Below are 11,536 nucleotides of genomic sequence, written 5' to 3'. Positions count from 1 at the left end.
GTGCTCGTCGTTTGTCGTGAGGTGTGATGTCGTGGGTTGATGTTGTGTGTGTGTGTGTGTGTGTGTGCGCGGGCGTGCCTGTGTGTGGTGTGTGTCGTGGTAGTGTGTGGTGTGTGTGTGTGTGTGGCATGTGTTGGTTGGGTGTAGTTGTCTGATTTCTGTCTGTGGCCACTATACATAGGCCTAAGGAAAGAGGCACATAAATTCCTTATTTCAAGCTAATGTATAAGGCATTAGTCGGGCATTCGTGGATGTGTGTGGCATACCAGGTGTGTGTGTTTTGACACAAGGGCTCAGTACACAGATTGCAGGAGCTTGTAAGAGAAATGCAATGGCAGACAAGACTGGATCTAGCCACTAGCTTAGCTACCCAGCTGCTAGAGCAGGGATGGGTTCTCTCCGTTTTTCTATACCTGAATGTATTGCTGTTTCTTCTTCAAACAGCAATCTGATTTAGATCTGGGAAACCAGGTGTGTTTGCAGTTGAGCGCAGACCTCGGGCCCCAAAGGACCTCAGACGTTTCCATCCTGCTCAATAGCATAAAGGTTTATCTGTTGCTCCTCTGTGGTGATGTGCATGCTGTGGCTGGGTTGTTGGCTGGCCAAAGGCGTGATATCTCACTGTGTGTGTCCTGACTGTTCTCTGATTGAAGGGGCTGCCTGTGAATTTTCATAGCCTGGACCTAAATATTTATGGTGCTTCTAACGACAACTTTCAGTCTCTCTCCTCCCTCGCTCTACCCCTCTTTCCTCTATATATCCCCTCTCTTCTATCCTCTCTCCTCCCTTTTCTTATCCCTTCTTTCCTCTCTCTATCCCTTCTCTCCTCTCTCTATCCCTCTCTCTATCCCCTTCTCTCTATCCCTTCTCTCCCTCTCTAATTCCCCCTCTCTCTATCCCTCTCTCCTCTCTCTATCCTCTCCCACCTCTCTATATCCACCTCTCTCTATCCCCTCTCTCTATCCCTCTCTCTATCCCCTCTCTCCCTCTCCATATCCCCCTCTCTATATCCCCTCTCTCCCTCTCTCTATCCTCCTCCCACCTCTCTATATCCCACCTCTCTCTATCCCTCTCTCTATCCCTCTCTCTCTATCCCCCTCTCTCCCTCTCTATATCCCACCTCTCTCTATCACTCTCTTCCCCTCACTCTATCCCATCTTTCCTCTCTCTATCCCTCTCTCTATCCCTTCTCTCTATTGCCCTCTCTACCTCTCTATATCCCTCTCTCCCTCTCATACCTCTCTCTCTATGCCTCTCTATATCATTCTCTCACCTCTCTCTTGTCTCCTCTCTATCCCTCTCCCTCTCTCTCTCCCCTCCCTATCCCCCTCTCTATATCCCCCTCCTACCCCCTCTCTCTATCCCCCTCTCTCCATCCCCCCTCTCTCCCTTCATCTCTCCCTCTCTCTATCCCCACTCTCTATCGTTCACTCACTCTCTCTATCCCATCTCCCTCTCTATATCCTCTCTTATCCCCCCTTCTCTCTCCCTCTCTCTGTATCTCCCCTATCTCTATCCCCTCTCTCTATTCCTCTCTCTCTCTCTATCTTTCTTTCTCTCTCCCTCCACCTCTCCCACGTTGTTTCCCTCCCTCTCCTTTCCTCCTTCAGCCCTTCCACCCATGGTGAACCTGCAGTGTTCGGAGGACCTGAGGATGTTCCTGTGTGCCTCTACGCTCCAGTCTGTATGGAGTATGGCCGGTGTCCATGCCTGCCGAGCCTGTGCCACCGCGCCAAAGAGAGACTGTACAAACTCATGGAGATTGTTTGGGGTGGCCTGGCCAGACGAGACAGAGTGTAGCAGGTATGTATGGGACTGTTTCTTTGGGTTGGCTGAACTTATCCTGAGCCTACTTTAACCCTGATAAACTTACCTGCTGAGCTACTTTAACCTGAACTTACCATGAGCCTACTTTAACGCTGAATTTACCTGAGCTACTTAACTGAATACTGAGCCTACTTTAACTGAACTTAACCTCGAGCTACTTACCTGAATTTACCACTGAGCTACTTTAACCTGAACTTACGCCCTGAGCCTACTTTAACCTGAACTTACATGAGCCTACTTTAACCTGAATTTACCCCTGAGCCTACTTTAACCTGAACTTACCATGAGCCTACTTTAACCTGAATTTACCCCTGAGCCTACTTTAACCTGAACTTACCATGAGGCTACTTTAACATAAAATTACCCCTGAGCCTATTTTAACCTGAATTTACCATGAGCCTACTTTAACCTGAAATTAGCCTGAGCCTACTTTAACCTGAACTTAGCCTGAGCTTACTTTAACCTGAAATTAGCCTGAATCTACTTTAACCTGAACTTACTCTTAAATTGTTGGAGAAATCTTAAACTGTCCATAGCCCAGTATCACCATCATCACAACCCTAATCTGATTTCCATGTAGAGCCTGAACCTTGAACCCTGACTGGTTCTCAACTCAAACATTACAATCCCTCTTACCACCTAAACTCAACCTTAACTATTTTTATAATCTCTCTCTCTCCCCCTCCTGCCCCCAGGTTCCCAGACTGTGACGAGCCCTACCCTCGTGCGGTGGACCTCCAGACCAGTGCAAATCCCACCGATATCTCTCCCATGTCTGTCCAGAGGGATTTTGGCTTCTGGTGCCCCCGGAAGCTCAAAATGGAACCCGACCTGGGCTACTCGTTCCTGGGCGTGAGGGAGTGCTCACCCCCCTGCCCCAACATGTACTTCCAGCGCCCGGAGCTCACCTTCGCCCGCTACTTCATTGGCGTGGTCTCCATCGTCTGTCTCTCGGCGACACTCTTCACCTTCCTCACCTTCCTCATCGACGTCACGAGGTTCCGCTACCCGGAGCGGCCAATCATCTTCTACGCCGCTTGCTACATGATGGTGTCGCTTGTGTTCTTCCTGGGCTTCCTATTGGAGGACAGGGTGGCTTGCAACGCGGCGAGCCCCACCCAGTACCGGGCGGCCACCATCACACAGGGCTCCCACAACAAGGTGAGCCATCCCCGTCTGTTGTCTTAGTGATTTATTGATTAGCCGCTTTACTCTGTGACATTTCAAAGAAGGTAGCAATGATAGGATGTAAGTGTGAGATATTTTCAATGTCCCCCCCTCCAGGCGTGCACGCTGCTGTTCATGGTGCTCTACTTCTTCACTATGGCGGGCAGTGTGTGGTGGGTCATCCTCACCATCACCTGGTTCCTGGCGGCCGTGCCCAAGTGGGGCAGCGAGGCCATCGAGAAGAAGGCCCTTCTCTTTCACGCCTGTGCCTGGGGCCTGCCCGGCTGCCTCACCGTGGCCCTGCTGGCCCTCAACAAGATCGAGGGCGATGGCGTGAGTGGTGTGTGCTTCGTGGGCCTCTACGATGTCATGGCGCTGCGCTGGTTCCTGCTGGCGCCGCTCTGCCTCAACGTGGCGGTGAGTGTTTTATGCTCTAGAAAGGAGAGTTATTCTAAAGGCTTTTACACCTCTGTCTAACTACAGCAAATTAATTATCCATCTTGCATTAGGTAGTTTTTCCCCAACTCAGACCAACTGTCCGTGGCTGATTCTACGTGTTAAATCTGGACCAACTACGATGGAGAATGTCTAGTGGCGAACAACTGAGATTACACAAGGGGCAGATTCTTTCAACAAACGTCCATAGACGGTTGGGTTGGCTGTTGGATAGATGTGTAGAAGCCTTTAGAATCTGACCTATGCATCACTAACATACATGTGATGGCCCCTTGAATCAATACATTATCAATATTTGAAGATGGCCCCTTGAATCAATACATAATCGATATCTGAAGATTGTTCTCGAACCTAGTCTAATCCCTATATATCTGCCTCTAGGTGGGTGTGTCTCTGCTTCTGACGGGGATCGTGGCGCTGAACCGTGTACGTATGGAGATCCCTCTGGAGAAGGAGAACCAGGACAAGCTGGTGAAGTTTATGATCCGTATCGGGGTGTTCTCTGTGCTTTACCTGGTGCCCCTGCTTACGGTCATCTCCTGCTACCTGTATGAACACAGCTACAGGTCTCTCTGGGAAGCCACCTGGGTACAGGAGCACTGCAGAGACTACCACATACCCTGTCCCTTCCAGGTAGGTGTACAGTTCAGAAAGTATTCATACCCCTGGACTTATTCCACATTTTGTTGTGTTACAGCTTAAATTCAAAATTGATTAAATATTTTTTTTAGCCATCTATACACAATACCCCATAATGACAAAGTGAAAACATGTTTTTAGAAATGTTTGCAAATTTAGTGAAAATGAAATACAGAAATATCTCATTTACATAAGTATTCAGATCCTTGAGTCAATACTTTGCACCTTTGGCAGCGATTATTAGAATTTTTTTATTTAACCTTTATTTAGTGTGTTAAATCGGAGGGCCTGTTGTCTGGACCTCTGGCAGGCTCTATGGGGGTACCACAGGGTTCAATTCTCGGGCCGACTCTTTTCTCTGTATATATCAGTGATGTCGCTCTTGCTGCGGGTGATTCCTTGATCCACCTCTACGCAGACGACCCCATTCTGTATACTTCTGGCCCTTCTTTGGACACTGTGCTAACAAACCTCCAAACGAGCTTCAATGCCATACAACACTCCTTCCGTGGCCTCCAACTGCTCTCAAATGCTAGAAAAACTAAATACATCCTTCACTCACGCTGCCAAACATACCCTCGTAAAACTGACTATCCTACCGATCCTTGACTTCGGAGATGTCATTTAAAAATAGCCTCCAACACTCTACTCAGCAAACTGGATGCAGTCTATCACAGTGCCATCCATTTTGTCACCAAAGCCCCATATATTACCCACCACTGCTCTCGTCGGTTGGCCCTCGCTACATATTCGTCGCCAGACCCACTGGCTCCAGGTCATCTATAAGCTTTGCTAGGTAAAGCTCCGCCTTATCTCAGCTCACTGGTCACCATAACAACACCCACCCCTAGCACGCGCTCCAGCAGGTATATCTCACTGGTCATCCCCAAAGCCAACACCTCATTTGMCCGCCTTTCCTTACAGTTCTCTGCTGCCAATGACTGGAACGAATTGCAAAAATCGCTAAAGTTGGAGACTTATATCTCCCTCACTAAATTTAAGCATCAGCTATCTGAGCAGCTTACCGATCGCTGCAGCTGTACACAGCCCATCTGTAAATAGCCCATCCAACTACCTACCTCATCCCCATATTGTTTTTATTTACTTTTTTTTGTTGCTGTTTTGCACACCAGTATTTCTACTTGCACATCATCATCTGCACATCTATCACTCCAGTGTTAATTTGCTAAATTGTAATTACTTCGCTACTATGGCCTATTTATTGCCTTACCTCCTTACTCAATTTGCACACATTGTATATAGATTTTTCTATTGTTTTATTGATTGTACTTTTGTTTATCCCACATGTAACTCTGTGTTGTTGTTTATTGACGCACTGCTTTGTTTTATCTTGGCCAGGTCGCAGTTGTAAATGAGAACTTGTTCTCAACTGGCCTACCTGGTTAAATAAAGGTGAAATAAAAAAATAAACTAGGCAAGCTAGTTAAGAACAAATTCTTATTTACAATAACGATCTACCCAAGGAACAGTGGGTTAACTGCCTTGTTCAGGGGCAGACAGCCTTTTTCAGGTCTTGCCATATATTTTCAAGTAGATTTAAGTTAAAACTGTAACTCTTGGTAAGCAACTCCAGTGTAGATTTGGCCTTGTGTTTTAGGTTATTGTCCTGCTGAAAAGTAAATTAATCTTTCAGCGTCAGGTGTTCCGTTCTGTTTCTTTTTTATCCTGAAAAACTCCCCAGTACTTAACGATTACAAGCATACCCATAACATGATGCAACCACCACTGGAGAGTGGTCTTCCATAATATGTTGTATTGGATTTGCCCCAAACATAACACTTTGTATTCAGGACAAAAAGTGAATTGCCTTGCCACATTTTACATAGGTGCACTTCTTTGCGAGACACTGGAAACCTCCCTGGTCTTTGTAGTTGAGTCTGTGTTTGAAATTCACTGCTCGACTGAGGGACCTTACAGATAACTGTATGTTTGGGGTACAGTGTTGAGGTAGTCATCAAAGATCATGTTAAACACTATTATTGCTCACAGAGTGAGTCCATGCAATTTATTATGTGTCTTTTTAAGCAAATTTTTACTCCTTAAGTTATTTAGGCTTGTCATAACAAAGGAGTTGAAGACTTACAGTGCATTCGGAAAGTATTCAGACTCCTTCACCTTTTCCACATTTTGTTACGTTACAGCCTTATTCTAAAATAATAAGTATTCAGACCCTTTACTCAGTACTTTGTTGAAGCACCTTTGGCGGCAATTACAACCTCACATCTTCTTGGGTATGACACTAAAAGCTTGGCACACCTGTATTTCGGGAGTTTCTCCCATTCTTCTCTGCAGATCCTCTCAAGATCTGTCAGGTTGGATGGGGAGCGTCGCTGCTCAGCTATTTTCAGTTCTCTCCAGAGATGACCGATCGGGTTCAAGTCTCTGAATGGGCCACTCAAGAACATTCAGAGACTTGTCCCGAAACCACTGGCAGTGTGCTTATGGRCGTTGTCCTGTTGGAAGGTGAACCTTCGCCCCAGTCTGATGTCCTGAGCGCTCTGGAGCAGGTTTTCATCAAGGATCTCTCTGTACTTTGATCCATTCATCTTTCCCTCGATCCTGACTAGTCTCCCAGTCCCTGCTGCTGAAAAACATCCCCACAGCATGATGCTGCAATCACCATGCTTCACCGTAGGGATGGTGCTAGGTGATGAGCAGTGCCTGGTTTCCTCCAGATGTGACGCTTGGCATTCAGGCCAAAAAGTGAATCTTGGTTTCGTCAGACCAGAGAATTTTGTTTCTCATGGTCGGAGAGTCCTTTAGGTGCCTTTTGGCAAACTCCAAGCGGGCTGTCATGTGCCTTTTACTGAGGAATGGCTTCTGTCTGGCCACTCTACCGTAAAGGTCTGATTGGTGGAGTGCTGCAGAGATGGTTGTCCTTCTGTAAGCTTCTCCCATCTCCACAGAGGAACTCTGTCAGAATGACCATCGGGTTCTTGGTCACCTCCCTGACCAAGGCCCTTCTCCCACGATTGCTCAGTTTGGCCGGGCAGCCAGCTCTAGGAAGAGTCTTGGTGGTTCCAAAATTCTTCCAGTTAAGAATGATGGAGGCCACTGTGTTCTTGTGGACCTTCAATGCTGCATAGATGTTTTGGTACCRTTCCCCAGATCTGTGCCTCGACACAATCCTGTCTCAGGGCTCTACGGACAGTTCCTTCACCTCATGGCTTGGTTTTTGCTCTAACTGTGGGACATTATAAAGACAGGTGTGTGCCTTTCCAAACCATGTCCAATCAATTGAATTTACCACAGGTGGACTCCAATCAAGTTGTAGAAACATCTCAAGGATGATCAACGGAAACAGGATGCACCTGAGCTCAATTTCGAGTCTCATAGAAAACGGTCTGAATACTTACAGTTGAAGTCGGAAGTTTACATACACCTTAGCCAAATACATTTAAAGTCAGTTTTTCACAATTCCTGACATTTAATCCTAGTAAAAAATCCCTGTCTTAGGTCAGTTAGGATTACCACTTTATTTTAAGAATGTTTAATGTCAGAATAATAGTAGAGAGAATGATTATTTCAGCTTTTATTTCTTTCATCACATTCCCAGTGGGTCAGACGTTACATACACTCAATTAGTATTTGATAGCATTGCCTTGAATTGTTTTAACTTGGGTCAAATGTTTCAGGTAGCCTTCCACAATCTTCCCACAATAAGTTGGGTGAATTTGGCTCATTCCTCCTGACAGAGCTGGTGTAACTGAGTCAGTTTGTAGGCCTCCTTGCTCGCACACGCTTTTTCAGTTGTGCCCACAACTTTTCTATGGGATTGAGTCAGGCTTTGTGATGGCCACTCCAATACCTTGACTTGTTGTCCTTAAGCCATTTGCCACAACTTTGGAAGTATGCTTGGGTCATTGTCCATTTGGAAGACCCATTTGCTACAAAGCTTTAACTTCCTGACTGATGTCTTTGAGATGTTGCTTCAATATATCCACATAATTTCCCACCTCATGATGCCATCTATTTTGTGAAGTGCACCAGTTCCCTCTTGCAGCAAAGAACCCCCACAACATGTGCTGCCACCCCGTGCCTCACGATTGGGTTGGTTTCTTCGGCTTGTAAGCCTTCCCCTTTTTCCTCCAACTAATGATGGTAATTATGGCCAAACAGTTCTATTTTGTTTCATCAGACGAGAGGACATTTCTCCAAAAAGTACGATCTTTGTACCAAAGTGCAGTTGCAAACTGTAAGTCTTGCTTTTTTTTATGGCGGTTTTGGAGCAGTGGCTTCTTCCTTGCTGAACGCCTTTCAGGTTATGTCGTTATAGGACTCGTTTTACTGTGGATATAGAATACTTTTGTACCTGTTTCATCCAGCATCTTCACAAGTCCTTTGCTGTTGTTCGGATTGATTTCACTTTTCGCCACCAAAGTACGTTAATCTCTAGGAGACAGAACGTGTCTCCTTCCTGAGCGGTATGACGGCTGCGTGGTCCCATGGTGTTTAACTTTCGCCACTCTTGTTTGTACAGATGAACGTGGTACCTTCAGGCGTTTTGGAAATTGCTCCCAAGGATAACCAGACTTCTGGAGGTCACAATAATTCTGAGGTCTTGGCTGATTTCTTTTGATTTTCCCAGGATGTCAAGCAAGAGGCACTGAATTAAAGGTAGGCCTTGAATTACATCCACAGTACACCTCCAAATGACTCAAATTATGTCAATTAGCTTATCAGAAAGCTTCTAAGTGATGACATGATTTTCTGGAATTTCCATGGCTGTTTAAAGGCACAGTCAATTTAGTGTATGTAAACTTCTGACCCACTGGAATTGTGAATTATAAGTGAAATAATCTGTCTGAAAACAATTGTTGGAAAGATTACTTGTGTCATGCACAAAGTAGATGTTCCTAACCGACTTGCCAAAACTATAGTTTGTTAACAAGAAATGGTGTGAGTGTTTGAAAACAAGTTTTAATGACTCCAACCTAACTGTATGTTACTTCCGACTTCAACTGTAAAATATTGTAAACATTTCTGAAACCTGTTTTTCGCTTTTCATATGGGTATTGTGTGTCGATTGCTGATGATTTTATTTATTTAATCCATTTTAGAATACGGCTGTAACTTAACAAAATGTGGAAAAAGTCAAGGGCCTGAATACTTTCCCGAATGCATTTACTGACTCAAGACATTTAACTTTCATTTATATTTAACAATTTCTAAAAACATTTTAATTCTACTTTGACATGATGGGGTATTGTGCATAGGCCAGTGAGCAAAATCTCAATATAATACATTTTAAAATCAGCAGTAAACAACAAAATGTATGAAAAGTTAAAGTGTAATTCATATTGAAGTCACTGTAAGTTTAGAGGTGTATTTTCTCTCTCCTCTCTGTTCTCTATCCTGTAACTCTGGTCTCTCTCTTCTCTTTGTCTCTCTTTCTCTCCCTCTCTGTCTCTCTCTGTTCTCTATCTGCTCTGTCTCTCTTAGTCCTCTCTCTATCCGTCTCTGTTCTCTCTGCTCTAGCCGTCTCTGTCTCTCTGTCTCTTTGTCTTCTCTTTCTCTCTCGCTCTGTCTCTCTAATCTCAGCTCTGTCTCTCTCGTCTCTTGTTCTTCTCTTCTCTCTCGCTCTCTGTCTCTCTCTGTTTTTCTCTAATCTGTTTCTGTCTCTCTTGTCTTCTCTATCCGTCTCTGTCTCTCTCTTCTCTCTGTCTCCTTTTCTCTCTTTCTCCTCGCTCTGTCTCTCTATCTGTCTCTGTCTCTCCTATCTGTCTCTGTACTGTCTCTGTCTCTCTCTGTCTCTATCCAATTCCTCTGTCCTCTCTCTGTCTCTTTGTTCTCTATATCCTCTCTCTGTGGCTAGTTTACTGCCTCCTATTACCAGTCCTCTATTCGTTTGCTGGAACCCACACATTTGAACGATTACTCTGCCCAACCCAACTGCACGCATAAGTTTCCTCCACTCTGGAGGCTTTGTAGTCTCCCTCTAATTATTAAGCACCTCGTGTGTTGTGTGGGTGTGTGTGTGTGTTGTGTGTGGTGTGTGTGTGTGGTGTGTGTGTGGCTGTGAATGTGTGTGTGTGTGTGTGGGCGTGGTGTGTGTGGTGTGTGTCGTGTGGTGTGTGTGTGTGTTTGTTAGATAGAGCTGGCACAATCACCATGTAACCGTAAAACATTTTTGGTAACGAACTGCTGACTGAAGACAGGACGGCCGGGCATTCGTGCGGTTGAGTCCGTTTCTGTGGTAATATGGACTCTTAACAACGTGACGAAACTTTGTTGCTCCTTGCTGAAACAACCCACTGGGCACAGATGTCAGTTCAATATCTAGTTTTCATTTACATTTGGTAGATTTTTCAACTAACATGAATTGAATGTAAAATCAACAAAAAATGTTACCATCTCGTTTGATCCAACCAATCAGTTTTTCACGCCGATTCAACATCATCACATCGATTTTTTTGGTGGTTGAAATGAGGTGGAAACAACATTGATTCCACCAGTTTTGCCAAGTGGGAAGCAAGGTGTTGTATCAAACGAGCACACATAAAAAGCTGCAAGCAAGGTGCAGCACTAGCACACATTGAACAGGAATGAATAGAACAGGTTTGGAACCTCTAATCCTGGCAATTTGGCTGGTAAACTCATGGCAATGGCTGCCTGGTATTGTAATGCAATAATTTCCATGGTAATGTAGAATGTTCATTCAAATGATTGGAATCAACAAACCACAGCACATATTGTACTTCCTGATTTGACTTCCTGCTTTGCTTCTAGGTTGAAAATGGGAAGGTAAAGACAACGTAATAATTCCATGCTGAAGCGTTAGAAAATAAACAAATTCATGGGACCAGCGCTGTTGCTGGATTCTACAGGATTAGCCTTGAAAACGTGACCAGCGGTCAGGAAATCCAGTAATAACGTGGCTGTAGATTCTTCTATTTTTTATGAACAGAATGACAGTTATAGTATGTGTTCGCTGAGTAGTTAGCTGAAATTCAGTACGATTGTGTTTACTTTTCACTTTGATGCCAAACTTTCTGTACGGCTACCATTCACTCCCAGTCATTCTGAATGCAGAAGCTGGTCCCTTGTTAAATAGTGGCACAAAGAGTTTTGGCAGGGTTCCCCAATTAGTTGCCCAACTGGCTGCCCAACTGGCTGCACAACTGGCGGCCCAACTGGCGACCCAACTGGCTGCCCAACTGCCTGCCCAACTGCCTGCCCAAATGGCTGCACAACCGGCGGCCCAACTGGCGGCCCAACTGGCAACCCAACTGGCCGCCCAACTGGCAACCCAACTGGCGGCCCAACTGGCGGCCCAACTGGCGGCCCAACTGGCCACTGGCGGCCAAACTGGCGGCCCAAACTGGCGGCCCCCACCTGGCGGCCCCAACTGCGGCCCACTGGGCGCCCACTGGGCGGCCCAACTGGCTGCACAACATGGGCGGCCTAACTGGCGCCCAATGGCTGC

The 11,536-nt window shown here is 45.6% G+C and overlaps 1 pseudogene; it reads left to right on the top strand.

Moving 5' to 3' along the window:
• The first annotated feature begins 1,621 nt into the window (after window positions 1-1,621).
• Window positions 1,622-11,536, top strand: part of LOC111969043 (frizzled-3-like) — a 15,377-nt pseudogene continuing 5,462 nt past the window's right edge.

Source organism: Salvelinus sp. IW2-2015, linkage group LG9 (assembly GCF_002910315.2).
Source record: "Salvelinus sp. IW2-2015 linkage group LG9, ASM291031v2, whole genome shotgun sequence".
NCBI classification, from domain to species: domain Eukaryota; kingdom Metazoa; phylum Chordata; class Actinopteri; order Salmoniformes; family Salmonidae; genus Salvelinus; species Salvelinus sp. IW2-2015.
The sequence above is the reverse complement of the archived record's forward strand: the minus strand, read 5'-3'. Positions and strand labels throughout refer to the sequence as shown.